Source organism: Ceratotherium simum, chromosome 13 (assembly GCF_057802395.1).
Source record: "Ceratotherium simum simum isolate JZ-2026a chromosome 13, ASM5780239v1, whole genome shotgun sequence".
NCBI lineage: Eukaryota > Metazoa > Chordata > Mammalia > Perissodactyla > Rhinocerotidae > Ceratotherium > Ceratotherium simum.
Window position 1 is genome coordinate 32,029,925 of NC_141912.1, and position 27,239 is coordinate 32,057,163.

Genomic DNA, 27,239 nt, shown 5'->3' on the forward strand with positions numbered 1-27,239 from the left:
GTGGCCTAAGCTCTGGAAACACTGATACTATTATTTTAGCATATATTTATCATATATTACCCCAGAAATTTCATTTATACCCACAGCATCAATCATGTTCCCCTATTACAGTGGGGGCCTATAGAGGTCAGGTAATAAATGGAATCCGGGAGAAAGTGTGGCTCAGGATGGGATGCCTGGGTCCATGGACCCACCCAGCAATCATCCCCCTTCCACTAGTGCATAATTGGCACTCATATACTTGACAGTTGGAGTAACCTCTACATTGGGTTCCAGGTCTGCGGAGTAAGATCTCTCCTTGTGGTGAAGGCCAAAGAAAATCTCTGAAACTGGCCCCATCCTGGACAAATCAGAATTAATACTATGTCTCAGGGGCAGGTATTGTGGAGGTTTTGCAGGTAATGTAGGGGTTAGCACTACCATTAGAGACCTGAGGGAGGCAGGGGCCATGATGGTGTTGCCTATTATCTCCATTTAATTCAGCAATCTGTCTCTGCAGAAACCTGATAGTCTAAGGAATGCACGAGCTACTTCAGACTTAACCAAGCAGTGGTCCTGACGCAGCTGCTGTGCTGGATGTGACATCACTGCTAGAGCAGGTGAGTAAGGCTTCAGGAACATGGTGTGTGGCTGTAGATTTGGTGAGTGCATTCTGTTTTATTCCTATTAGAAAAATGGAGGTGGAATGATAAGCATGCACCTGGAAGGAACAACAACATTTATTTCTAGTTTGCCACAGGGCTCTTTTAACTCTCCTGCCCTCTGTAATATAGTCATAAGAGATCTGACCTCCTGGACATCCTATAGAATATCACATTAGTTCATTTCATTGACAACATTGTGTTGATTGGGATGGATGAGCAAGACGTGGAAAGTAGGCTGGAGGCCTTGGTCAAACATGTGCACTCCAGAGGGTGGAACATGAACCTGACACACTCAGGGAGTAGCCACCTCAGTTGGGTTCTAGAGGTCTAGAGGTTAGGGGCATGCAGGGATGTCCCCTCCAAAGTAAAAGACAAACTGTGCATCTTGCATCCCTCACTGCAAAGAAGGGAGCACACTGCCTGGTAGGCCTTTTGGGTTCTGACAACGCATTCCACACCTAGGTACATTGTTTGGCCCATATTCTGAGTGACATAGAAGGACACCAGCTTTGAGTGGAGCTTTGACAGAAATGACACTACGGCAGATCCAGGCTATAGTGCAATCAGCCACCATCCACCAGACTCGATGGTGTCAGTCGGAAGTGCCAGTGGTGGGAGAGATGTGATGTGGAGGTAAACCAAGCACCAGTGGGAGAATCACATGCTGGCGCCTGGGATTCTGAAGGAAGGCCATGCGGTCCACAGCAGAAGAATTGCTTTTAGAAGCAATTTAAGGTGAGTTACTGGGCTTTGTTAAGACAAAATGCTTGACCATGGAACCCCAAGCAGCCATGTGATTACAAATCACCATATATGCTGGGTTCTGTATAACATACTAAGTAAGGATTTGGACAGGTCCACAGCAGTCTATCATAAGAGGAAATGGTACATCTATGGTTAAGCCTGAATCACACGTTAACACCCACCAGAAAACATCCACTCCTGAAGAGGCACTGAACAACCAAGAAGATAAATTGACCTCAGCCAGCCTTCATCACTGGTCAACCCAGGACTGGCGAGATGGGCACATGAATGGAGTGATCATGATGGCAGAGATGAGGCTATATATGGGTCCAGCAGCAGTGACTCTCACTTACCAAGGTTACTGCCACCTCTGAATGTCCATCTTGGCAGCATTAGACCAATACTGGGCCCTGATATAGCACTATTTCTTTAGGTGATCAACTAGCTACCAAGTGTAAGTTGACTACAGAGAGCCCCTTCCAACCTGGGAAGGCCAAAGGTTCATCCTGACAGAGACAGACACTTATTTCATGTCTGAATTTCCTTTCTTGTGTCAAAACTTCAGCCAGCACCACGATCTTGGGGCTATTAAAATGTGGAATCCACAGGCTTGGAATTGCTCTTACCACAGCATCCAACTGGGGAACATACTTCACAGTGAAGGAGGTGCAGGATGGGCCACGACCATGGGATCCACTGGTCATAGTACAAGCTGCACCATCCAGGGGCTGCTGGGCACACAGAACTCTGCACAGGCCTTCTGAAGGCACAGTTGGTGCACCAGCTTTGAGGACATGCTCTGAAGGCATGGGATTACATCTTTCAGGGCACAGTGTATTTATTGAATCAGAGACCTTGATATGGTGTCCTGTTCTCAATAGGAAGAGTAAGTGGGTCCAGGACCAAGAGGGAGAAACAGGTGTGGCCCCACTCAGCCTCAGTTCCAATCATCCACCTGGAGATTTTGTCCTTCCTGTCTCCACAGCTCTGGGCTCTGCAGGGTAAGAGGTCCTGGTTCCCAGAAGGGGGGCACTCGTACAAGGGGACACGACAAAGTTCCCGTTGAACTACATACTATGATTGTCACTAGGGAAGTTTGGATTCCATGTGTCCAGAGACCATTACTCAAGGTAGGAGTAAATGACCCTGATACAGGAGGGGGTGGGGCTGTTGTCACGCATGGGGGCAGGAGGAATACATGTGGAACCGAGGTGATAGATGTAGGCGCCTCTGGGTTCTCCGTTGCTCCACTGTACCTGTGACCAGACATGTGCAGCAATCCAGCTTGAGATGGTTTGAGTTCCAAGGGCCCAGACCCCTCAGGTGTGAAGGGTCATATTAGGTCACACCCCCAGGTAAGCCACAAGGACCACCACTTCTGTGCTCGAAATCCATGGCAGCATTTGTGCAGAGACCCTGCTTCCCATAGGCTGTTCCTAGACAATGACTGGTCACAGAAGGGACACTAAGGCAGGCCATTCCTGGGAGACCTGGGGCTCCTCTGATGGCTGAATGTGGCTTCAGGACTCCATATAGCCTTGCTCAATCCACTTGCTCAATCCACTTAGATTGCCTGGTGGTCCAAGATATGTTCAATGAACCTTCTCTCCTTCTGAACATCACTTGGGGTCAGACTTGTTTCTCAGTCTGCTGCCTCTCTCAGCATTTTCTGGCTCCCCCTCCATATTCTCTGATAGATGTTTCCCCTTATAAAATACTGCTGAGTTTAATCCCATCTTGACATCTGCTTCTTGGAGGACTTGGACTAACAAGATCATTTTCATCCGTATACCAGCAAACGATTCTTATGCAATCTTGTAAAATCCTTCTCTTTATCCAACTTCTCCCACCAGCATCTGCTCCACTTGCTTGTTCTTGTATTCTCTTTGAGGTGGTAGACATTTGTTCTTTTAAGCAACTAAATTCTGGGGTAGTTTGATACCCAGCAACAGATAAGTAATAACTCTCTCTTAAGTTTCTATTAGTCTACATCTCTTTGCTTTCCTTCTACTTGGAAATGTTCTCTCTCATCACTGTTTCCAGTTACTCTCCCGTTCCCTTTCTTTGTCTTCTTTTGTCTTTTCTCCTTCCCACTCTCCCTCCCTCTCTCCTCCCTTTTTCCTTTTAATTATGTAAGAACCTAAACATATAAGAGGGACACTATATGGTTATGCTAAAAGGAAGCATTATCTGGACCTATATGCTAAAAGTATAATGCCAATGTATATGGAATAAAAGTAAATAAAGTTATTAATAGAATCTGAAAAAAAATGCCTGAGTTGATTCTGCAGCCAAGGCAGTGGCTTTCAGCTCTTAATTCATCTTCTTCAGCTGAGCTTTTTATTTTCAGAACAATCACATGGGCAACATGAACTTTTACATTCCTGATGAAAGTTTAGATTGGTACAAGCACTTTGGAAATCAAATTAGCATTATCTAATACCGTTAAAGTACACACCACATATAATCCAGCTATCCTACTCCTGATCATACACTGTGGGGAATTTCTTGCCTATATGCCCCAAGAGACATGTACACTAATGTTTACAGCAAAAACTAAAATAACCACATATGCATCAATAGGAAAATAGCAAAATTGTGGTATAGTCATAAAATGTAAGACTTCAGCAGTAAAAATGAATGAATGACAGCCTCACACCCAAGGGATAACTCTCCTACACAAACCTGAGTCACAGAAGAATCCATGCAGTAAGGGTTCACTGTACAGGAAGTTCAAAAACAGGCAAAACTAAGCAATATTTGGTTTGGGGATATGTACACTTATTGCAAAATCTTTAGAGAGACTCAAGGGAATAGTAAACACAAGAACAGGACAGAGGTTACATCTGGGGGATGGGAGTGGACAGGCACCCACGGTGGCTTCATAGGTTCTGTTTCTTACAACAGTGGTGGGTGCCCAGGAATTTATGTGATCATAACTTTGTAAACTGGCATGTTTCAAACTGCAGCTTGTGAAACATTCCTGGTTAATTTTTTAAAAACGAAAGAGAAGAGAAAATACTAAAGTTCATTGAAAAGATCCTTAGAGGAACTACTCACATTGGAGCAAAGCCCCAGCAAACTTTATGTGTCATGTGAGAGAGAGAGCCAGGATGCCATAAAAAATAGCACTTGCTAGAAGTGGGTCATTAGATCCTTTGCTCACTGGTATCTCTAAGATTTTCTGGTAGACAATGTTCAATCTGATGTGCAAGGTAATTCTATCTTGAGAAGGATTTGATGTGTTATTTACATTTAACCTCACATAGAACTGAATTAACTACTTTTACAGAAGTGAAAAAGCACATCGTTGAGCAATATAAACTAAACTGGAAAACATTAAAAAGGGACAACCAGTGATAGAATAGAAAGTGTGAATGGAAAACACAATAAAGCTGCTTTAAAAAACTTGAGAGGCACATATTAACAGTGCTCTTAGAAGCACATTGGTGTCCAAATCACTTCTACCTAATCTCATTCCAAAACATAGTGAAAGACGTTAAATTTATTATAAGATGCAACTGAATAGCCAGTTTTGGAAAACTATTCCTAGATTGGAGTTAACCATTTCTGCCTACTGCATCCCACGAAAATTGTTGTCATGAGGCTAAACTAGGTGCACAGACTGAGGTATGAGACTCACATTTTTCTAACTGAGAAGCAATTTCAATAGGCAACTATTTGTGAATTTGATGTTAAGTAAGAAAATTGGTATGTTAGCCAATATTTTTGACATTCTTAACAAACTAAATTGGCACTTCTAAAGAAAAACAAAAATAGTTATTATTTTAAAGGCATTATTGTCATGACACCCACTTCTTGGAAGTATAGTATTTGATCTAGTTACTATACTCAACTTTGTTGCAACTTATTGAAGGCAACATTATTAAATGAAATTGCAAGAAAAACTTATAAATATTGCTGTATTTCCTCTTCTGTCTCAAACTTTTAATCATTATTTTCCAAAAGAGAAATGTAAGCATTAAAGAAAAATGATCAGATATGAGAAGCATTGATTTACCAAATCTTGAAACAGTATTTAATTCAAATTTTGGTTTTAACATGTATGCAAATTCTTTGATACTCCTCCCTCCAGAGGTGGAGCTTAATTCCCTCCTCTTCAATGTGGGCTACACTTAGTAACTCACTGCTAACTGATAGAGTAAGGCTGATGGAATGGGGTGTGACTCTGGGTCTAGGACATAAAACACATTGCAGCTTCCATCTTGGTTGCTCTCTCTCTCAGATCACTTGCTCTGGGAGAATCCAGCTACCTAGTCATTAGCCACCTTATGGAAAAGTCCACATGGCTAGGAATTGAGGTCTCCTGGGACCATCCAGGAAGGAAATGAGGCGTCTTCCAACAGCCATATGAAAGAGTCATGTTTCCTGCAAATCCTCCAGCCCCACTCAAACCATCAGATGATGCAGCCCCCAGTGACAACTTGACTGCAACCCTGAGACAGGCCCTGAGCCAGAAGCACTCAGGTATACCTCTCCTGGATTCCTGACCCTGGGAAATTGTGGGAGATAATACACATTTGTTGTTTTGAGCTGCTAAATTTTGGGTATCTGTTATACTGTGATACATAACTAATACAGCGTCCAAAGAGAGAGTGAATTATTACACTTTAATTTTTGTTTGCTCTAAATAATTTACAGTACTCCCCTTATCCTCGGTTTCACTTTCCATGGTTTCAGTTACCCAAGGTCAACTCTGGTCCAAAATGATTAAGTGGAAAATTCCAGAAATAAACAATTCATAAGTTTTAAATTGAGTGCTGTTCTGAGTAGCATGGTGAAATCTTGCACCATCCTGCTCTGTCCCATCTGGGACACGAATCATCCTTTTGTCCAGCGTATCTACACTGTATACGCTACCTGCCCATTGGTCATTTAGCAGCCATCTCAGTTATCAGATCAACTGTCCCGGTATCATAGTGCTTATGTTCAAGTAACCTTTATTTTTTAATAATGGCCCCAAAGTGCAAGAGTATATACAGGATAAAACATAGTATACATAGGGTTCAGTAGCATCCACAGTTTCATGCGTCCACTGGGGGGTCTTGGAGTGTATCCCTGCAGATAAAGGGGACTACTGTATAAGATATTAAATATGTCATTTGATTTAAGAAGAATTTCCATGGCTAACAGACAGGATGAATTTTATTAATATTTACAACAATCTATTTATTTGAACTTCCATTTCCAGCCATGACCTAATTAAACACAAAAGAAAGAACCAGACCATGCTAGGCTGATTCTATGATGGTCCACAACAACCACCCCCTAGTTATTTACCTTCCCCCCAGTTATTCAATGATATACTAATGTAAGTGCTGCTGTGAAGGGATTATGCAGATGAAACTAAGGTCTCAAATCAGTTGACCTGAAGACAGGGGGATTCTCCTGAGTTAGAGTGTCCTCATCAGGTGAGCCCTTAAAAGGACTGGGTTCTTCCTGAGCAAAGAGATTCAAAGTGTGAAAGGGATTCAATGTGAGGGAATTTCTCCGCTGTGGGCTTTGAAAATGGAGGCCACATGGCAAAGAATGCTGGTGGCCACTAGGTGTTGTCAGCAGCCCTCCCCCGGCTCCTTGTTGACAGTTGCCAAGGAAACAGGGTCCTCAGTCCTACAACTACAAGAAACTGAATTCTGCTAACAACCTCTGTATAAGCTTAGAGGAGGATCCTGAGCTCAAGATGAGAACTCAGCCTTGTGAGACCCTGAACAGAGAACCCATCCACACCATGCCTGGATTTCTCACTAAGGAACTGTAAGCAAATAAATGGGTGTTGTTTTGACTAAGTCATGGTCATTTGTTATGCAGTAATAGAAACTAATACACAGGCTCACTGTGCCACAGATAAGCACATAGAATTTTTTCCACAGGAATGAATTTATGAATAGATATGCACATTAGGTGAATGCAATAAAATCTTTCCTACCTGTTTTTGTGTTTTTCATTTACGATTTTTACATAGCACAATTAAATTTTAAAAAATAATATTTGATTCATGCATTCATTCAACAACAACTAACTTAATGCCTACTCTGTACCAGGAACAGCTTTACATGCTGGGGATATACTTTGACCTAAATAGCCCAAAGGCCCTGTCTTACATTCTAGAGGCTTCCCAAGAGTGAGACTGAGCCATTGGAGCACTTTAGTGAAGAAATGACACATCCTGACTCACATTAGCAGGATCACTGACCCCTGTGGGGAGAAGAGTCCTTGGGTGGCAGGTGAGGGGGTAGCACTGGTGCCACAGTTCAGGAGTGAGAGGGTGTGGAGACTAAGGGGAGAAGAGGGGCCGAGGGGTGAGAGGGACAGAGCAGAAGCAGGGGTGAGGAAAAGAAGCAGAGGTAAAGAATTCTAAAGCAGTGGAATTCTCAGATTTAATCATATAGTTTTACAAATCTTTAATAAATATATCTACAAGCCCAGCAAGATATTCTTTACATTTGCTATTTACTTCATTCTATGGAGCTGTCTAAAAACTAATTGCCTCCTTATGTTAATCAGTTTAAAAAATAATCACAAATGTCCCGATAAAATACGCACACTGCTTAGATGTGAACAATTCGTAAAAGAACGCAATGCATGAGCACTGGTGAAGGGCTTTTGACTCCATTGAAAACTTGCAACTTTGAGATGATTGGTACACAGTAACAAACTGTACTTCCATGAGCTTCTTTGTACTGAGGATATGAGGGGACTCACACAGACACACTCAGGGCTACGGAATGAAGATCATTTTAAAATACAACAAACTGGAGTCACAGACATACTGTCTGGGAAAGTAAAATTTAGGAGCTTTGTGAGGCTGACTACAGTGCTATTTAGACACTTTTATATATGAAGGGGCCAAAATCACTTCTTTTACAGATTAGATTCCTGATGTTCAGGATTTTCAAGATTGTGTTACCCCCTGTGGTTAATGAACGAAAAGGAACCTGGTGTCTAGGAGAATCTCTATCTGGTCTTTTCAGGCACAACTTCTCCAAGATTCAAAGAGAAAATCCCTGTCCCTCAACCTTCATTCCCAGGGCGAGCTCACTCACTGGCATCAAGTTCCCTAGGGGTGAGTTTTCTTCTAGAAGAGTCCAGGTGGAGAGGTAAAGGGTGAGAGGTAGGGAGTCCATTTCAGGAAGAGTGATCCAGTGAGAGGAGGAAAAGGGGCTGAGCCCAGCCTGGGTGCTCTCTCTCTGGTTTCCTCAGACAGTCCCGGGGCCCAGACAGTCCCGGGGCCAGGACTCAGGGAAACAGCGTGACAAAGAGCTCTCAGTGCAGGAGGAGAGGGGTCAGGGCAGAATCCCAGGTCCCCAGACGTGGCTTTCAGGGTCTCAGCCCAAGGGCGGTGTCTGGAGCCGGGAAGCTCACTGTTGGGGAGTCTCCATCTCCCTGAGGTTCACTTCTCCCTCTCACAATCTGAGTCAGGGTCTCCTGCCTGGAGACTCACGACGCGGCCCCGGTTCTCGCTCCCATTGCGTGTCCGGTTTCTAGAGAAGCCAATCAGAGTGTCCACGTTTCCCGGTTATAAAGTCTCCACGGACCCGTCAGGACTCAGATTCTCCCCAGACTCCGAGCATGCGGACCATGGCGCTGGGAAGCTTCCTCCTGCTGCTCTCGGGGACCCTGACCCTGACCGAGACCTGGGCGGGTGCGTGCGGGGTCGGGAGGAAACGGCCTCTGCTGGGGGCAGAGCGAGGGGACTGCTTGGCGGGGACGCAGGACCCTGGGGAAGACCCAGACCCCTCACCTCGGCCCTGCCCTGTCCTGACTCCTCCCTTCTCATGCCCCCTCCTCTTCCCACGCATAAGTCCTCCCCGTTCTCCGTCCCACCGCCCTTTTTTGGTCTCAGGAGCCCCTTGTCCCCCTCCTCCGCCCCGACCCGATCAACCTCGGCCCCGGGGACCCGCGCAGGGACGAGGGTCCGGCCGGGTCTCAGCCCCTCCCCGCCCCCAGGCTCCCACTCCCTGAGATATTTCAACACCGCCGTGTCCCGGCCCGGCCGCGGGGAGCCCCGCTTCATCGTCGTCGGCTACGTGGACGACACGCAGTTCGTGCGGTTCGACAGCGACGCCGCGAGTCCGAGGATGGAGCCGCGGGCGCCGTGGATGGAGCAGGAGGGGCCGGAGTATTGGGAGGAAGAGACGCGGACCGCCAAGAACAACGCACAGATTTTCCGAGTGGACCTGAACAACCTGCGCGGCTACTACAACCAGAGCGAGGCCGGTGAGCGACGCGGGCCCGGGTCCAGGTCACGATCCCCACCCCCAAGGACAGGCCAGAGTTGCACGAGTCTCCGGGTACGAGATTCACTCCAACGCTACTGGAGTCTCCCGGCACTTCCACCAGGGTAGAGCCCACGGGGACTTTTACTCGGTTTCCTTTTCAGTTTAGGCTTAACCACTGAGAGTGGTCAGGGCGTGGGGGTGGCCACTGTGTGGGGCTGACCACGGGGGCGGGGTCAGGGTCTCACACTGTTCAGTGGATGTATGCCTGCGACGTGGGGCCGGACGGGCGCCTCCTCCGCGGGTATGAACAGTTCGCCTACGACGGCGTCGATTACCTCGCCCTGAACGAGGACCTTCGTTCCTGGACCGCGGCGGACACGGCGGCTCAGATCACCCGGCGCAAGTGGGAGGCGGCCGGTGTGGCGGAGCACGACAGGAACTACCTGGAGGGCAAGTGCGTGGAGTGGCTCCTCAGATACCTGGAGAACGGGAAGGAGACGCTGCAGCGTGCAGGTAAGAAGAGCCTCCTACAAGGAGAGGAGAAAATAGGATGACACCTGAATACGCCCGTCCCGTGGGTGGGTCGGGAGATTGAGTCCGCTTGGGTTTTCAGATCTGGTACCAGAGAGTGACTTCTTAGAGGACCCGCCTTTGTCTAAAGGACAATAAAGGGATACAATCTCTCCGGGGATGGCGGGGGAAACCATCCCTGAAAATACTTACCAGCGGTTCCCTTTGCCTCTGGCAGTGGCTCTGGAAACCATGGGGGGCTCTCTCAGACCTTTTTCTCTGCCCCAAACCCAATGTGTTTGAGGTCTGACTCCAGCTTTTCTGAGTCACTCGGCCTCCACCCAAGTCAGGACCAGAAATTCCTTTTCTCCCCTTCAGAGACCTGCCTCCTACCCTGGGCTGTCTCATACGGATTCCAGAAATATCCAAACAATACAGATTATCCCAGAAGCTTGTGTCCGGGCTGGTGTCTGGGTTTTGTGCTTCCTTCCCCCACCCCAGTTGTCCTGTCCATTCTCAGGATGGTCACATAAGCACTGCTTCAGTGGCCCCAAGAGGGATGTAAAATTCCTGAATTTTCTGCCCTTCTTCTCAGACCCTCCAAAGACACGTGTGACCTACCACCCTATCTCTGACCGTGAGGTCACCCTGAGGTGCTGGGCCCTGGGCTTCTCCCCTGCGGAGATCACCCTGACCTGGCAGCATGATGGGGAGGACCTGACCCAGGACACCGAGTTTGTGGAGACCAGGCCTGCAGGGGACGGGACCTTCCAGAAGTGGGCGGCTGTGGTGGTGCCTTCTGAAGAGGAGCAGAGATACACCTGCCATGTGCAGCACAAGGGGCTGCCTGAGCCCATCACCCTGAGATGGGGTAAGGAGGGAAACATGGGCTCAGAGCCTCTTCTCGGGGAAACCAGGAGCCCTTCTGGAGACCTTCAGTGTGGTGGTGGCTAAAGCCGGGGGTGAGTGCCCTCACTTTCCCTTCTCTTCCCAGAGCCATCTCCTGTGTCCTCATGGTGGGCATCATTGCTAGCATGGTTCTCTTCACGGTCACTGTAGCTGTGGTGGCTGGAGTTGTGATCTGGAGGAAGAAGCGCTCAGGTAGGGAATAGGTGTGGTCTGAGTTTTCTTGTCACACTGGGGGGTTTCAAGTCCAAGTAGAAGTTTGCCCTGCCTGGTTAATGGGAAGTCCCATCCACAGGCACACGTGCTTTCCTCGCCTAGGACCCTATTTGCTAACACTTACTCTTTAGTAAAGTGCATGTGAAAACGAAGGACAAATTTATCACTTTGATGAGTCTGGGGATGGGGACCTGATTCTCAGCAGTCACAGGACAGAGGGGAAGGTGCCTGCTGAGGGCGGACCTGCAGGAGGGCAGTTGGTCTGTAGGTGAACATAAGTGAGGCCATCGTGTCATGCTAAATGACCCTTTCCTAGTTAAAACCCTTCTAGCATGTAATCATTATAAATTACTACACGTTTTCATGATTTTATGGCCCTGACCCTGTGCACATACCCCTGCTGAGGTACTCTGATAGCTTTGTTCTTAACAATCTTAACACCTTTTCCAAAGGAACAAGAAGGCCTCCAGGAGGAACACAGTGAGGATATTCATCATCACTGAGAGAAGAAAAGAACAATGAAAGACTCTAGAGTCCGTCATGCCTGAAGGCTGACATTTCTAACCCCCCTCCTTACTGCTCATTTTCCCTATATAATCTGCCTCAAGATTCTGGAATTCTTTAAGATGGTTTTTTGAGATTAGTCTGCCATCTTCCGATTATGCTGGCTAATCAAATAAAAGCTTCCTTTCTCTATCTCTAACTCTTTGTGATTAATTGGCTCAGATTGCAGTGAGCAGAGCGAGCCTATTGCTCAGTAACAAATTCTTGGTGACTGAGATGGGACCATAGCATCTGCCTGTGGCTGATCCACTTGAAAGAAGCTGATTCAAGAATTTCCCAGCAGCTGCCAGGCAGCTTTTTCTGCCCAGGGAATTCCCCTTGTTTCTTCCTCACTTGCTGACTGGGACACGAAGGACTGGATCCTGAGCTGATGAGCTTGCCTCTGCAGCTAGGTGAGTCATCTGGAGTGCACTCCCAGGTACTATATTCCTTTTCTCTTGTCTGGGGGCCTTGGTCAGGCTGAGGTACATCTGGTTTAGGCACCATTGTTTAGGAATAAAGGAGAGTATAGACTGCATAGTGTACTACCTTGGAGACTAGTATCTGGTTTCTCTATGGTATGCACCCCTGTGTGTTCTGTTCTCCTGAATGTGTGTGTTGTTCCACTAGTCTGCATGCCAGTTTTTCTCTCTGTCAGAGTTCTACAGCATACTTTCAGTGCCTGTTACCTCATCCATGGGGACATGAAGTATGCGATCTTTTCTGTCGAGTGTCAAGGCAGAATTGTATGCCTCAATGTGGGCACTACTGTTTGTGTGTTCCCTATCTTTATAATCCTTTGGAGGAAGCCGTGAGAGCACAGTCTGACCATCTTTTCCCCCCTCTTTGTTTGTCTTGTCTGGCATCTTCTTTGCTGTCATTGTGTAGAAGTTAGGTTTGGGCTTAAAGTAAGCTGGACTTGCACTTTCTGCAAAATAGAAGATTTTAAAACTTTCTGCCAGGCACCTGACCCTCTGCACTGGCATTGGGAAATTAGATCTTTACCCTGCCTTAAACCATTACCTGTTGCCTCTTTGGCTTGTTTAGCACTGGTGCAAGAAGTATGTGCTTGGGCGGAGTGGGATTTGGACAAGTCCTATAGTTATCTGGACACATGGAGTTGAGCCCTGCACCCTTCTCCCGGTCTGTTAATTGTTGGACACAAGCTTTATTGCCATGGGTGCCACTCTGTCCATCCCAAGAAAAATCCTGTTAGGATGCATACTGGCCACTTGGGCTGATTTCAGTTATGAGCCCATGACAAAGAAAGAGATGATCTTTCACTGTAATGTAGGCTGGCCCAGTATACACTAGGCTCAGGAGAAAAGTGGCCCCCAAACAGGTCGCTCAATTATGATACCATCTTACAGCTAGAATTATTCTGCCAGACGGAAGAAAAAGATGATGAAATCCCCTACATTCAAGCCTTTATGCTATTATGTCTAGACCAGGGAAAAGGGGCAATGGACTAGGAGTTACCTAATTGTGCAAAGACCCCTGTTATGTCAGAGGGACTGAAGGAAGATGAGGATTTAATGGTCCTACAAACTCTAAACCCTCCAACAGCACCCCCAGTTCCTTCTCCTCCTCTGCCTTTCCCGGGACCACATTTCCAACAAGGAGAAATGCCTGAGAGCCCCCTCCCTCTCGAACCTGGCAAGGCACCCAATTCGATCAGGGAGTCCTTCCCAGAGTGGGGCAATTTCCACTGTGGCAATATCCCATAGGCATAAATGGACGGGGGCAACCAGCTGGCTTTGTTTGGATGCACTCTCCCTTCTCCACTTCAGACCTCTTTAGTTGCAAAAATAATAAACTGCCATACGGTGAGAATCCCCAAAGAATGACTGACATTTTTTTTCTATATTTTATACATATCACCCCACATCAGCAGATATACATATTTTGATAAACACGCTCCTCATGGGGGATGAAAAATGGATGGCGATAGGCAAAGCTACAGAAGAAGATAACAGGCTCCATATAGCTGATCCTGATGGTATCTTAGAGGCCACTGCTACCGTTCCTATTGCCGAGCTGTCCTGGGATCCCAACGAGGCAGCAGGAAGGGCTAGGTAGAAACACTACAGAAAATGCATCTTGGCAGGGCTAAAAATGGGGGTCCCTAAGCAGAAAAGCCTAAATGAAGGACAGGGAATTCAGCAAAAGCCTGATGAGGATCCCTCTGAATTCCTGCAGTGTAAATATCAGGCTTATGGGCGTTACACGGACGCTGATCCCGAGGCCCCAGAGAACACACAGATGGTCAATTTGACCTTCATAGGACAAAGTGCTCCTGTTATTCAGAATAAATTGCAAAAGTTTGATGGAGCATTGGGATGAATCTCTCCCAGCCGGTAGATATTACTTTCAAGGTGTATAATAACAGAGAGCACAAAACAAAGCAAAAGGATCCAAAACGGAGTCCTGCCCTTCTTGCAGCTGACTGGGAGAGGAGCAGTTCCCAGAAGCAAGACGCCTGATCAGAGGAATGGAAGTAAGCCCTTTCTGGGAAAAAACCAGTGTGCCTACTGCAAGGAAGAAGGACACTGGAATAGAGAGTGCCCCAAGATGGGAAAGTGAAATGTTGATGATAAGAGGAGAAGGATAACTCAGATGGTTAGCAGGACTGGAGATTCAGATGAAGAATGAGGGTGCCCAGGAACCCAATTGGACTTTCATCATCCCATCCCCATCTCCACACAAGAGTTCCGAGTACAATTGACAGTGGGGAATTGGCTTGCTAACTTTTTGATAGATACAGGAGCCACTTATTCAGTTTTGAACACTAAATTAGGTAAAAAGTCACTCTGGTGATTGCAATATCAGGAGAAATTCAACAGCGGTCTTTTCCCTGACCCCTGGAATATCAAGTCAGAGACAAAACATTGCAACGCCGTTTTTTATATATGTCTGAATGCCCTATTCCCTTTGTGGGATGACACCTTCTACGTAAACTGAATACTCAAGTGACTTTTGCTCCAGGCCAGCTAGAGGTGCAAGTGCCACCCAGACCATCTTTATGGTTTTAGGTAGCCCTGCTAGGTGTTCAAACACCACTGCCAGACCCACTGCCACCAGAAATTCTCAGGGAGGTAAAACCAGACATGTCGGCAGATGGGAAGCCTGGGAAAGCAAAGAATGTCCAGCCAATACACATACACTTGAAAACCTAAAGGATAAAACCTAGCCTGAAACAATATCTGCTAAAACAGGAGGCTCAGAAGGGTATTCAGCTCGTTCTTCAGAAATTCTTGGTGGCAGGATTAATCAGACCTTGCCAGTCGCCGTATAATACTCTTATTCACCTGGTCAAGAAACCCAATTCAGATGAATATCAGTTTGCTCAGCACCTTCATGCTGTAAGTGAGGTGGTTCAGGACCTGCATCCTGTGGTGTCCAGCCTTTACACCTTGGTAACCAACACTCTGGGTAAATACGGCTGGTTTTCAGTTTTGGACTTACAAGAAGCATTCTTCTGCATACCGCTTGTGGAAGAATCACACCAACTCTATGCCTTTGAATGACGTGACCCTGATACTCAGGCCACTCAACAATATTGTTGGACAGTGCCCCCCCAAGGTTTCAAAAACTCCTCTACACAATTTGGGGAGGCCCTAGCTAAAGGCTTGAGCCACTTACAATTACAAGAAGGATTGCTATTGGAGTACATGGATGACTTGCTGATAGAGAGCCCCACTTATGAGCAGTGTCTGACCAATAAGGACGTTAAATAGTTTGGCTGAATGTGGGTACCAGGTCTCACAAGAGAAAGCACAGATCTGCAAACAAAAAGTTACATACTTAGTACTTACCTTATCAAAAGGCCAAAGGCAATTCACCCCGGGCCAACCCACCATGGTATATGTGCCACATCAAGTACTCAAATTATTGGAACAAAAAGGGGGATACTGGCTCACTTCAGGAAGGATGGGCAAATACCAGGCCATCCTTTTGGACAATCCAAATGCAGAGATGCAAGTATCATCCTCCCTAAACCCAGCTATCTTGCTCCCTAATGAGACATCAGAAGCCTTAGAACATGACTTCTTACAAGTTATCGAGGGTGTATTCTAGCCAATCTGATTTGTTGGACTGTCCACTGGAAGAACCAGACTTGGAACTCTTCACAGATGGCAGCAGCTTCATGGATCAAGGTAAGAGATGAACAGGGTATATGCTCATAAGTTTACAAGAGACTTTAGAGGCTAAAGCCCTACCCCCAGGGACATCGGCTCAAAAGGTGGAGATATCAGCCTCACTCAGGCTCTACATTTAGCTCAAGGGAAAAGAGTAAATATATATAGCTTCCCATTATGCCTTTGCTGTAGTTCATGCTCATGGGGCCATCTGGAAAGAAAGGGGACTCTTATCAGCAGGGAAAGAAACCAGACATGACCCTGAAATCCTAGAAATGCTTGATGCTATTAATGAGCTTACTCAGGTAGTTATCATGCATTGCCCTTGCTGCCAGAGGGAGAATACCCCTGTCACCCAAGGAAACAGACTGGCTGGCCAAGTGGCCAAATGGGCTGCCAAGACAGACACCCCTTCTATGATGGGATCCGTACTGCCACAGACAGACCTTACTGCCTACAAGCGGATATACTATGAAAAGGATAAGGAACGGGCTAAAGAATGGGGATATGACATTGAACACCCAGGAGGCTGGAAAGGGGATGGCCACGGGGTGATTGTAGTACCTAAAGCCTTCAAATACCCTGTCTTGAGATAAGCACGTGAAAGCACCAATTATGGAAGAGATGCTACCCTCCAAATGCTTCAGAAGTACATCATAGGGCCTCACCTACAAAAGACTATACAACAGGTGATCAAAAATTGTATAATCTGTGCAAAGAACAACCCCAAAACAGATTCCATTCCCCGCCATCTGGGCACCCAACACAAAGGAAATTGGCCTACTGAAGACTGGCAAATAGACTTTACCCAGATGCCCCTGGCAACTGGGAATTTAGGTTTTTGTTAGCGTTTGTGGACACCTTCACCGGGTGGGTAGAAGTCTTTTCCACTGGGACTGAGAAAGCATCAGAAGTCACTTGCAGCTTGCTAAAAGAAATCACCCTTAGATTTGTCCTGCCTAATACCTTGCAGAGTGATAATGGACCAGCTTTTGTCTCCCAAATAACCCAACAAATGTCTACAAGCTTAGCATCCGATGGATACTACATTCAGCTTGGAGACCTCAATCAACTAGAAAGACAGAGAAAATGAATCACATCTTAAAGAAGACCATTGCCAAAATCTGTCAGGAAACACAACTAACTTAGGATGAGGGGCTGACCCTTGCCCTGCTACAGGTCAGAGTAGGTCCCCAAAGTGGACTTAAATCCATTCCTTTAGAAATTCTATGTGAGAGGTCCTTTCAGGCATCTTTCCCTTGGACTGAATCTCAGGAATTTTGTTTTTCCATTGAGGAAGAGTCACTCTGAGCTAAGATCTGTTGCCAATTGCCAATCTTCCTCTTTTTTTTTTTTGCTTGAGGAAGATTAGCCCTGAGCTAACATCTGTGCCAATCTTCCTCTATTTTGTATGTGGGTCACCACCACAACATGGCTGATGAATGGTGTAGGGCCATGCCCAGGGTCCAAAGCTGCAAACGTGGGCCACCCAAGTGGAGTGTGCCGAACTTAACCACTAGGGCACAGGGCCAGCCCTCCTGAATCTGTGGACGTTTTACGGAATGTTATGATTGCTAATTACATTAAATCATTAATCTCTGTATTAACTTCTTTCAACAAGTTTGCTTTTCATGGGTCTGCATATCCATCTGATGTCCCCCTACAACCCTTCCAACCTGGTGATCATGTTTTGTTGAAAACTTAGAAAGACTAGATACTCAAAAACCAGTTGTTTCCCAAAGGGCTGGGCCCCTTTGAGATCCTTCTCACCACTCACTCATCCATAAAATTTGCAGGCATGATATCCTGGATACCTCACTCCTGGATCAAAGCAGCCCCCAAATTGCAAGAAAGTATACCACCTGTATCGGGGAGTAAGTGGGTGGTGGAACCCCTTGGAGAGCTAAAATATATCTTTAAAAGGAAACTTTGATCTCTTCTATCTAACCCTTCTTCTCCCAGTTACAGTGGCACGGGAAGATAATACCCTGTTCAAATCACCGAGGCTATTGCTTCCTCTACCTTTGTCCCAAATTGTTGGGTTTGTCACCCAAAACCGTCTTCTATCCTAGAACGTGGGGATGCCTTAGGTCGACCAGTACATGACTTCTCCCTTCTTCCCTCAGGGTGGACCAGAAAGCCAATTACTAGGAGGATTATATATAGCGTATGAATAGCATGATTCTCTACTGAAAACCGAGGAACATTTTCATGCCTCGTTGTACCTCTGAGAAGGAAACAGTACAAATATGTCATGCCTTCCCCAGGGAATAATACTTTCCTTTTATGCGAAATTCAGCCCATTGAAATACCCCACTATGGGTTTGGTCAACAAGATATAGAAGACTCCTTGTTTTCCCCTCCTGACAAGTGCCTCCCCCTCCAAATCCCCACACCAGACCGGAGAAGTCCCAACATTACTCAACAAAGGAGGATTATCACTGCCATGATTGGAGATAATGTAACTCTTCCTGTGTCTAGACTTCTCTATTCCCTGTAGTCCCTGTTATATGGTATAAAGAAACTGAGACCAGTAGGGACGTATTTTTCTGCTTTAACGGACATACATTCCCTAGAGTTACTAGTGTAGCAAACACAACCCAGAAAAATAATTTGGACAATTCAATTTGTCTACATAATATTACCTCCCCCAATGCCAGATTTTACTTTTGCATCAAACTTCAAAAGGAGAATAAGGACATTATTGTCAAATCAGGAACTGGAACTCAACTCCTTATTAGTACCACACTTACTGCTTCTTTAATATCGTCTGTCTGCGATGAGCCTGCTGATTCTAGTTTTCCCAGACGAAATTGGGTAGAAAATGCTGCTCTAGCTAAATGTATAGATAATGGCCATATGTATTGCCCTCCTGAGGGCTATATATTCATCTGCAGCCACAATGGTATACCATGGGCACAGAACTGTTTATGGAACTTGACAGACTCAAGGCAACGCCCACTGGGAACCCTTGTAGTACCCTTGAATTCATAGTTTAATGAAGAAACTAAACATTGGACAGACCCACTTAAATTACTCACCCAAGTGAGTCGAGGCTTACCAGGTGGAATCCCTGATGGTGATGGCTACTTTTTTGGTTATAGCCTCTTACTTTGGGTGGAGGGTGGCCACTCATGAACATGTCCTCTGAAATTTGTCCCAAACGTTAGAAATCATAGCTAATGAACCTGCCAACTCTGTGGCAAATTTACAAACACCACTAGATTCCCTGGCCAAGGTAGTTCTTGATAACAAGATATCTCTTGACTACATCCTAGCTGAGCAGGGGTGGATATACATGATGGCAAATACCACCTGTTGCACCTACATCAATACTTCCTCCCAGGTGGAGACTAGCATCAACAAAATAAAAGAACAGGCCACATGGATACAGACAACCCTTGATCACCAAACCCCTTTCTTTCTCAGTTAGGTGACTGGTTTACTAACCTATTTTCCCAGATACCAATGGGGGTCCACTCCATTTTAGTAGGATCATAAAAGGGGGCCTCACACTACTATTTATTTGAGTATTAATCTTTCTCCTTCTTAAGTTGGGTGTTAAATGCCTATCTGCCATAAGGTCAAAGTTGACCAAGTCAACTTGACAGGTCCCCTTAAAGGACCCCTCCAATGGATTAAAAAAGAAAGTAACTCTTTTCCACACTGTGGTCTCCCTACAACGTTGTGATTCAGCACGAAGAAGCTAGAGGAATTACATTGCCCCATTTGCCCTTTGACCATAGGATTATGATTACTATTGACAGCGGGGAAATTGTAAGTGAATATAAGTGAGGCCAACTTGTCAGGCTAAATGACTCTTTCCTACTTAAAACTTTTCTAGCACATAATCATTATAAATTACTACACGGTTTCATGATTTTATGGCACTGACCCTGTGCACATACCCCTGCTGAGGTACTCTGATATCTTTGTTCTTAACAATCTTAACAAATTTTCCCGAGGAACAAGAAGGCCTCCAGGAAGAAGGAACACAGTGAAGATATTCATCATCACTGACAGAAGAAAAGAAAATGAAAGACCCTGGGGTCCATCATCATTCCTGAAGGCTGACATTTCTAAACCCCCTCCTTATTCCCCATTTTCCCTTTATAACTTCCTCGAGATTATGGAATTCTTTAAGATGATTTTCTGAGACATTAGTTGGCCATCTTCTGATTATGCTGGCTAATCAAATAAAAGCTTCCTTTCTCGATCTCTAACTTGTTGTGATTAATTGGCTCAGATGACGGCAAGCCAAGTGAGCCCATTGCTCGGTAACAGGTCCAGTCCCCACACATGTATTTTCCTCATGTTTCCTGATTCTGCCTTGGGTCTGTAGTCATAGTTCTGGAAACTTCTCTGGAATCTAGGACTAAGGAGTTCTTTTAGGACCTCATGGCCCTAACTCCTCCCTGGTTTCTCACAGGATATTTTCTTCCCACAGGTGGAATAAGAGGGAGCTACACTCAACCTGCAAGTAAGTATGGAGTGGGTGTGTTCCCTGAGACCCTTGTGATAGTGTAGATGGGAGCCCATTAGGGGCACTCACCCAGCCCATAGTTCTTCCTTTAGTCTCATCTCCTGTGGGCTCTGACCATGTCATTTTTTCTCTCCCAGGCAGTGACAGTGCCCAGGGCTCTGACATGTCTCTCATGGCAGATGAGACTCCAGAGGGCCTGAAGTGGGAAGGGGTTGGGGCAGAGGGGACAGGATCAGGTTATGGGATTTTTTTATTTGGAAATTTTGAGCATGAAGTGGGCTGTTCAGAATGTCACCAGTTACAGTGACTGACTTAAATTTGTTCATGATTATTCTCTTCTATAGCCTGAGACAGCTGCCACATGGGGAATTGAGTGAGGCAAGATTTGTTCCTGTCCCACTCTCCATTGTGACTTCAGACTTCTCTTTCTACAAAGGACATCTGACTGGTCTCCCCCACTCCCCCATCTGCACACTGACCTGTGTTCTCTTCCCTGATCCACTTTCCTGTTCCAGCAGAAATCGGGCTGGGCTATTTCCATCCCTGTCTTTCCTTCATGTTGCACCAAGCTGCAATTTCTTACTTCCTTGTTGAAAATAAGCATCTGGATATGAATTTGTGTTTTTTTCCAATTCTTGCTATGAGGGCTTGATGGGTTAATTAAAGGAGAAGATTCCTAAAATTTGAGAGAGGAAATAAATGGAAGCACTGAGAACCTACAAGACACTGATCATTCATTCACCTGATATTGGTTGTTTGCCAGATATATGACACAATATTTTTGCATCTGGGAAACATCATTGAAGTTAGAACAGACAAAAGTTGCTGGCTTAGTGGAGCATATGTTGTAGTGGTAAGAGAAAGACTCTATACTACAAGCATAGTAAATAAGGGAAGTGTTTATGTTAGAAGGTGGTAAGTGTTATGGAAAAAATGCAGTGGGGAAGGTGATCCAGAGGGTGGGAGTGGGGACAGGGAAGATGGTTGTTTGAATCTGGGTGCTCAGTCTGGGCATCGCTGGGAAAGTCACCTTTGAGGAAAGATGTGAAGGGCATGAGAAATTATCCAGGAGGATGTCTGGGGAAGTTCTTTCCAGGCAGGGAAACCTCCAGTGCAAAAGTACAAGGGCAGGAGTGTGTCTGTGTGTTCTAGGAAGAACAAGGAGGCCAATATGGCTGGAGCAGAGAGCAATTGAGATGGGATAGAGGTGTGGCCAGACTATGTAGGCTTGGAGGATGTTAGAAGGGTTTTGGCCTTTACGCTGAGTGAGATGGGTATTACAAGACAGTTTAGGGCAGGAGAGGGACATGGTATGACTTCTCCTTTGACAGGATTACTGTGGCTGTTGTACTGAGAGCAGAATTGGGAGGCACAGGGTGAAGGAAGCACTCGGCAACCAGCAGGAAACTAGTTCAGTGTTCCGGCTGGAGGTAGCCATGGCTTCCACTGGTATAAGCGGTGGAAATAGTGGGAAGTGATTGGATTCTGGATACATTGTGAAGATGGACTTCACAGCATTTTCTAATGGATTAATCTGGGGAATGAGAAAGAAGAGTCAAGGAGGATACCCCAAATTTTGGTCTGCACAAGTAGAAAGATGGAGTTGCTGTCAGCAAAGATGGGAAAGACTCTGGAAGGGGCATATTTACAGGCATTCAGTTTAAGAGATGTTGAATCTGTTAGAAATGCAAGTGAGATAGCAGATCAGCAGTTGGGCAGATGAGGCTTGAGGTTAGGAGAAATGTCTGGGCTTGAGAAATAGATTTGGAAAGTGATACCATATAAATGATATTTAAAGCCTTGAGAACAGATGAAGTCACCAAAGGAGTGATGACTATAGAAGAGAAATGAACAAGGACCAAACTCTGGACCCCTCAGTTTAAGGGATCTCATCAGACTACAGACCCAGGGCAGAGCGCACAGTTCTAGCTCCACGTCTAGAAGGCACAGAGACCAGGGAATCCCAAACTTTCCTGTGCACAGGAATCCCCTGGACATCTCTTTAAGATTCAGAGAGTGTGGGGGCTGGCCCCGTGTCACAAGCTGTTAAGTGCGCGTGCTCCACTGCGGCAGCCCAGGATTCTCTGGTTTGGATCCTGGGCGTACACCGATGCACCGATTGTCAAGCAATGCTGTGGTGGCGTCCCATATAAAGTGGAGGAAGATGGGCATGGATGTTATCCCAGGGCCAGTCTTCCTCAGCAAAAAGAGGAGGATTGGCATATCTTAGCTCAGGGCCAATCTTCCTCACACACACAAAAAAAATTAATAAAAAAAGATTGAGAGAGTGTGGAATAGAGCTTGAAAGTCTGTATTTAAACCAAGATTGGTGCTGATGCTGCTGGTCTTCAGATCATTTAGTAGCAAGAATGTAGTTCTGGATTCCCTCATGGCTGGGCATCAGCCTCATATGTAAGGCTTGTTAAATAAGTGATCCCTTGGTCTTGTACCTAGGAATGGTACCTTGTACTGTCCCAGAGATGGTGGGTCTGGGAGAGGCCTGAGTATTTTGTAAGAAGCCCCACAGCAATGCTGGTGCTCAGCCTTCAGCACTGGGGTCTTTCTGGTGAACAGCCCCCATCCTGAAGCTATCTAGGACTCCTCAGCCATCTCAGTAGCATATGGAAGTCACTCACTCTTATCACCCAGGAGATTCCAAGGGTTTCAGGAGCTCTATGCCAGGAACCAGGGACAAAGACTAAACATTTTTTATTATACCACAGGCCACTCCTTGGTCTTTGACCACAGATCCCTTACAGCAAAAGGATCCTAACAGGTAAAAGATGCTGGCATGTTACTAGAGTCCAATTCAGTCATGAACCATTAGTCCAGTCCATCATCCTATTGCATGAGAATGTCTCCCAGGGCCAGGTCACTCAGGTTTGCAGGCTTCCATTTGATCTTGTCAGGTTCCAGAAGTCTCAGCAATATGTAGCTTCACCCTTTCAGGCATCAGGATAATTGAGCTAAGAGACAATATCACCTCTTACTCACACCTCTTTTGAGGTGTTAATGTAATATTGGGTTTCTCTCATTACATAAACCATTTATTCATTCCTTATCCTCAGCTATTATTCCCTGTTGTCTCCATTTACACTAAACTTTTCCACCTTTGGAAGGGACATTAGTTTTGGCTGCTGTGCTGGTCTAGACTGCAGGCAGCAATACTAGTCTAGCAGTCCCTCGCCTCAGGCCACACCCATTCATAGAGGGAAGGGTCACACAGGGGAGGGTCACAGAACTAATGGGTGAACTGACCACTAGGCAACATAGCTGCATTCACTGTCAGATGGGGTGAAAGTACAACCTGCCCCTTCTGGCCCTCAGGAATTCTGACATAAAGCTGTAAAAATATAGTTCCAATTTCTTGCTTAGAAATCATTCCTGTTTCTGGCACTTGTAGTTGCATCCCTGTCCTGAGACAAGTGCATCAGGTTGGAAGAAAGAAATTGAGGTGAAATATAGTCATACCAACTTCCTCCCCACTTGGGAAGAATTGCATAGTCATACCAGCATCCTGTCCCACCTCTTCTCCCAGGTCCTTTAGGAAAAAGAGAGGAAACTCTCTGGTGGAGACACCCCTGTAGCCCACTCATGTTGAGTGTGAGCACACACTCAGGAACGTGTGTTAGTCAGCACCTCATTCCTCTCTATCCCCCACACCCTGTTCTAGATGACCAGTGTTCCAATTTCCCATTCCAATTCTCTATCAAACTATTACTCTGAGGAGGATATCTCTCTGCCCATTGTGGGACATTGTGGCCTGTAAAGTATGTTCTTTGGTCTGAAGAAATGTGACTCAGCAGTCCAAATTGGTGCAATATCTTCTGTTCTGATTCTTTTATAGCACTCTGAGCATTTGCAACTATCACTAGGTGAGCAAGGCCCAATCCAGAGTTAATAACTACTTCTGTCAAGACCCATTTGTAGCCCGCCCTGGGCCACCAGCATCAGTCTGATTTGCCAGCTATGTTCAAGGCCTTCCCACCAGGGAATCTGCCACAGAGCCCTCTCTAGTCTCTGTCTCATTGTTGGCAGACAGAACAGTTCTTTTTGGTATTTTGTGCCTCAGAGGATGCAAGAGGAACATTTGTGGGGTCATCCCATCTCTGCATTGCCACAGCCCATCAATGTCCACTTATTTCATGGACCCAGGTGGCCAGCTCAAGTGAGGGCACCAGGATATCCACTCATCAGTTCCAATCTCCTTTGAAACCTGGAAGGGGGTTCCTGTGATGGGCAACAGCATGTCCTATTTTATGCACTCATCAGATTCCCATAGTGATTTCCATAGGGTTGTGCCCCATATGGGCATTCTTTTAATGGAACAGGTTTCCATTGCCATCTGCCTGACCATACGGCCAGGCAGTTGACCACTGCCCATAAGTTGGTAAAAACTAAACCAGAGGGGCTTTTATTATTGTTCAATTCTTCTGTCACTGCTAGCCAAAGTGCATGCAATTCAGCTCACCAACCTGATCTGTTTTTACCTTCCTTGAACAGAGAGTCGGACTTCCAAACAGGATGTTGTCCTTTTGCCTTGAAACGCCATCCATAAACCAAGCAGCTATTTGTAGGTCAGTTGAGAGCTATTTATAGCATACTGTCCAAGTGACGATAGAATCCAGCAGCTCCTCGTGCAGTTCCAAAGTCAGTCTGAGGGGAAGAGAGGCTCCCTGCTCATGCGTGTATCCTCCCTGCATTTCCCTGGTAGCATGATCCTGTATAAACCGTTTCCACTTTTTAATGGAACTCTTCTGGGCACTGTCCTCAACATTAGTGTTTCTCCAACATTATCCAAGACAACATGTGTTTTTCAGGTTCAAAATTGTTTCATGTCATCTGCAAAGAGAGGTGGGATTCGCAGCCGAGGGCACAGGGCACGTCTGGGGTCTCTGAGTCCACTCCCTCTCTCCCCCTTGCAAAAAAAAAAATTATTTCATGTCTTTCAATCATAAGGGTAGTTTCAATTAATGTCTAATAGCAAGGTAGTAACTGCCCCTCAAATGGAAATTCTCTAGTTCAAAGTTCCAGTAGTCATCACTGGGAGGTTCTCAGGGGCTTTTGCCATAAGCCTCAGTACCCCCTCCACACGGGGCTATTGTACAGTGAGTGTGTCTGCACTGCACTCCAGCTTCTGTTCTACACTGTTGGGTTTCCACTGAGTATATCCAATTAATTCTGCTTGAAGGGTGGATGTACATGCCTTCTGTCTTACAATACTAGCTATGGAAAGTATTCCTCAGGCAAAGATAATATCCATTCCCATACAAATTCAGGTAAAATAGACACAACCTCTCTACTTAAAGCCATTTAAACATTCCATTTCATCTAAAATTTCACCTTAATTCTATCAACTCTTACATTTCTATATTCTTTCATTCTAATTGTAGTCCACAGTAGGGCTTCACCGTTGGGTTTTGGTGCCACAGTGCATGGGGATCCTGTGTAAAGGAGACAACCTAGACCATTTTACCCACTCTTGTGATTAAGGCATTGGGTCCCCAGTGAGGGCTTGAGCCAAACTACCCTGGCTCTTTAGTCAATCTTTGTCTTGATTAATCTGCCTAACTATTGTCCCAAGTGATTGCAGGTCAGGTTTATCATTGTAATCTTTTCCCTCTCGCTTTTTAAATTCCTCAAAGCTGGGTAAATAGAGCCATCTTGTTTGAGGCATTTTAATTTTGGGGGACAAGAGGGGGTCTACCCAAACATCAATAGTGCTGTATTAAGACCTTTGTTTTAACCTCATCAATGTTTGTTTTATTCATTCCATTGCTTAATAATCATCAGTGTTAGGGTTCCCCAGAGAAACAGAACCAATAAAATACATATGAATTAATAGGCTATATATAACATGATATATTATAAGGAACTGGTTTATGTGATTATGGAGGCTGAGAAGTCCCATAATCTACGGTCTACAAGCTGGAGACCAAGAAAAACTAGCAGTGTAAATCAGTTTGAGACTAAAGTTCTGAGAACAGGGGAGCTGATGGTATCAATCCCATTCTGAGTGCAGAGGACTAATGTTCCAGCTCCTGCAATCAGGCAGAAAAGTGGAGAATACTCCCTTCCTCCACTATTCCAGCTCTTAATGGATTGGTTGATGCCCACCCACATTGAGGAGGGCAATCTGCTTTACTGAGTCCACTGATTCAAATACTAATCTTATCTGGAAACACTCTCACAGACACGTCCAGAAATAATGTCTAGCCAAATATCTGGGCACCCTGTGAACCAGTCAACTTGACATATACAATTAACCATCACAAGTCCAACCCTTATCAACTTGCCACTGATATGCATCTCCTTAAACCATACTTAATCTCCAAACAAAGATAAAAACAAAGTCTTTGTTTCACATAACACGATTCAACTGTCCTGCATACAACTGAAAATGCACAAACCACTTCCCCAGAAGAGGAGGTAAAGTCTTTGAGTGATGTTTGTTCTTCTCCTTGTAAATACTATAATATGAAATTAACAGTACTTAAATACTATGATATAAAGTTAATATATTTTACATTACATGATAAGGGAATAAAAGAGGAAAGAAAACAAAGATATTATACACACACACGCAAACTTATTCATCATTACTAACAAAATAAGAAGGAAATACTAATGACTACTACAATCCTTGTTTCTTTAACTGATCACATGGCTACAGTTGACAATTGTAACTACATTTTTCCACTATCCATTCTGTATTTCCTTTGCCTTTAGTAAGTACCTCAGCTGGTCATGATCCTTTGCCTGGTAAGGTGACCCAAATCTTCACTCCTGAAGAGTCTGGGCCATTAGTAGTCCT

The 27,239-nt window shown here is 45.4% G+C and overlaps 1 pseudogene across 1 annotated transcript; it reads left to right on the forward strand.

The window, feature by feature from the left end:
- Window positions 1-8,944: 8,944 nt before the first annotated feature.
- On the forward strand, window positions 8,945-11,963 carry LOC101393291 (saoe class I histocompatibility antigen, A alpha chain-like; annotated as a pseudogene). Its single transcript, XR_001390266.2, has 6 exons — window positions 8,945-9,051; window positions 9,357-9,626; window positions 9,866-10,141; window positions 10,734-11,009; window positions 11,133-11,239; window positions 11,713-11,963. The product of XR_001390266.2 is annotated as a saoe class I histocompatibility antigen, A alpha chain-like (transcript).
- Window positions 11,964-27,239: the final 15,276 nt, after the last annotated feature.